At 33.7% G+C, this 2,736-nt stretch overlaps 1 long non-coding RNA gene across 1 annotated transcript; it reads left to right on the top strand.

The window, feature by feature from the left end:
* The first annotated feature begins 228 nt into the window (after nucleotides 1-228).
* Nucleotides 229-2,464, top strand: LOC106531130 (uncharacterized). The gene is made up of 3 exons (XR_001311868.1): nucleotides 229-328; nucleotides 2,138-2,261; nucleotides 2,373-2,464. It is a non-coding gene; the product is annotated as an uncharacterized LOC106531130 (long non-coding RNA).
* The last annotated feature ends 272 nt before the right edge of the window (nucleotides 2,465-2,736 follow it).

Raw genomic sequence — 2,736 nt, 5'->3', positions numbered from 1 at the left:
ATAAATTTTAGGACTTTTCCACTTACATTCTTTTCTAAGTTAGAAGATATTTCACTCATCTGTAGAGCTTTCACAGTTAAAAGTTGAGGCCATTCAGAAAGTTACCTACAACAGGTAAGATAATACATCTTTATTACATCTCAATAGAACTTCATTTTAAATTATCTTATTTGTTTCTTTTAGTTTTGATGTTCAACGCTGCAACGCTCACGTGGGCAATGACAGTGATGCTACATTTACATCAAACGCGTTGCGTGCCTCCAAAAATCTCAAAATGCACGCATCTCGACGCTGGTGTCCAGTGAGGACAGACGCATTCGATGTGAAGGTAGACGTGCTTCTTTAGACACACTATAGGAGGAGACTTTTTAACAGTAGTTTCGATAACTTACCAAACATGCCGACTTCCTCACTAATCGTCCTCCAGGCAAAGTCTTTTTTATTTCTATCACAATAATCACTGGAATGATCATAAACGATAGGACTATCAGTTTTTCCTCCATTGTTTGTGTGATCCGATTTCCTGGGCTTCCAGTATTTTCAGCTCGTCACCAATATGTCACTGAGTGTGAGGATTTGTGTTTTGTGTGTGTTGTTCTTGTTGTCTTGTGCCTCCCTCTTGTGTACTCTTCATGACATTACCTCTTTACCTCATTTTCACCCTCCTCCAGATCTTTCCATTCACACTTGTCTGCACTTGTAATTAGCTCAGCTGTCTTCCATTTCCACTCATCTCTGTTTTGTATAAATCCTGCTCATTTTCTCTCCACCTTCATCCGTTCATTGTTCATTTCAGAACCTGCCCACAGAAAGCTTCTCAGCAGAAAAAGAAGTAAATGACTATTTAAGGTCAGGATATGAGCTTGACATTCTGAATCACTTTCCAAATCTGAGAAAAATGTACATGAAGTACAACACTCCAACTCTGTCCAGTGCACCAGTGGACCGGCTGTTCTGTTTAGGTGGACTGGTGCTTTCCCCGAAAAGGAACAGACTGTCTGATAGGAGGTTTGAAAAACTCCTGCTAATGCGATATAACCACTGTTTCACTCCAAAAGAATACAAAAAAACATATAGGGCTTCTATCAGAGAATCTATAAGATGAGACTATACTAACAGCCTRCATGTGTCATGTAACAGCACTTTGTTTTTGTAGACACGTTAATATTCCTCTCTGCGCTTTACAAACTGTTAAGAGATGGTGATTTAGAATGCAGTCAAGAGACTTTGATTTTATTTATTTTATTGCTGTATTTTATTTATCTATACTAATTATAGATAAAAGATTTGCTTTATTTTAAGTAACTGTATGTGAATGGTCAGAAATGTAAGTTTGCAGAGAAAAGATTTACTTTATTTTGTCAAAATGTCTTAAGGGTCAGAAATTTACAGAGAAAAGATTTGCTTTATTTTGTTACGTTGTCAGAAATTTTAGTTTACAGATAACAGATTTGTTTTATTTTACTAAAATATGAAAATAGGTTTAAATGTTTAATTGTTTTCTTCAAGTTAGTGACTGTTACACTTTGCTTGATGCATTGTTGATAAAGTTAAAAGATTGGAACTAATAAAATCAGTTTTGAAAAAGACTGTTTCATCAGATTTAGTTTTTTATGAAGAAATATGCAGAAGAACAGAATTAAGCCGAAAGCTCTATTGCTTCATAAAGTACTGTATTCCAGTTGTGCATTTTGCTTTTGAAAAGTAAACTGAAGTAACTAATTATTTTTGAAATTAAGTAATCAGTAAAGTAACCACATTACTTTCTCTGAGAACTAATCTGTAATCAGCAACTAATTACTATTTCCAAGTAACTTGACCGCCACAGGTTACTACAGTGAAATACATTACATTATCTTTGACATTGTTCAATATTTTTAATTATTAACATTACATTCATTATTTTGTATTATATTTTTATGTTTGTATGAAAAGTATTTTTTAGCTAAGAAGTTACACAGTACTATGTTGTTGTTTTTCCTAGCCTATTGCTACAATAGTCAGTGTATTTTTGCTTTTTGATAAACATTGCTAAAAGTAGTAAATTACAAATTGAAAGTTATGTAATCTTTATATGTTTATGTTTATTAAACATTTTTGTTGTCATGTAAAGCTTTTATTTGTTTTTTTTCTCCAGAAGTCTAAACCAACAAGGAAAGAGATGACGTTTACCAGCACTTGCTCTCAAACCATACCCAACATGTGCTCAGTTGGGACCCAGCTTTCCATTAAAACTCTTCAACCCCATGTTAAAAGTTTAGGTTAATGAAATATTGTACCTGCAATGTAGTGATTAATTTTTTTATTTTTTAAACTACATTTAGTCAAGTAATTCGTCATTGTTGATAGTGTTAATTTTATTTGTTCAAAAGTATACAGGTGACCCCAAAGTGTTTTGATTTTGGAACCAACACTTCAACAACTACATTTGGGCAAACACACACCTTATTGTCATCCACACCAGTAAAGCGACAACTGTTGTCTGTTATTGCTGAAGAACTGAAACCAATAAAGAGACCCCAGTGGGTGATGACACATTAGAGGGCAGCTCTCTTATGAATATACAAAGCCCACAATAGCCCACATATGACCCTGAAGACTCCATAAGTGCTTTGTCTGAGATGCCTGAACACAAGTAAGCAAAGTTGTTCTAGCAAATGTTTTCTAATGTATGAAATAATTGATTATTGTTACATTGTTTTTCAATATTTTATTTTGTTTCTTCTTTCTACTTTT

The sequence above is a fragment of the Austrofundulus limnaeus genome, unplaced genomic scaffold (assembly GCF_001266775.1).
Source record: "Austrofundulus limnaeus strain Quisiro unplaced genomic scaffold, Austrofundulus_limnaeus-1.0 Scaffold600, whole genome shotgun sequence".
Classification (NCBI taxonomy): domain Eukaryota; kingdom Metazoa; phylum Chordata; class Actinopteri; order Cyprinodontiformes; family Rivulidae; genus Austrofundulus; species Austrofundulus limnaeus.
Note: the sequence above shows the minus strand (reverse complement) of the source record. Positions and strands in the feature narration are given on the sequence as shown.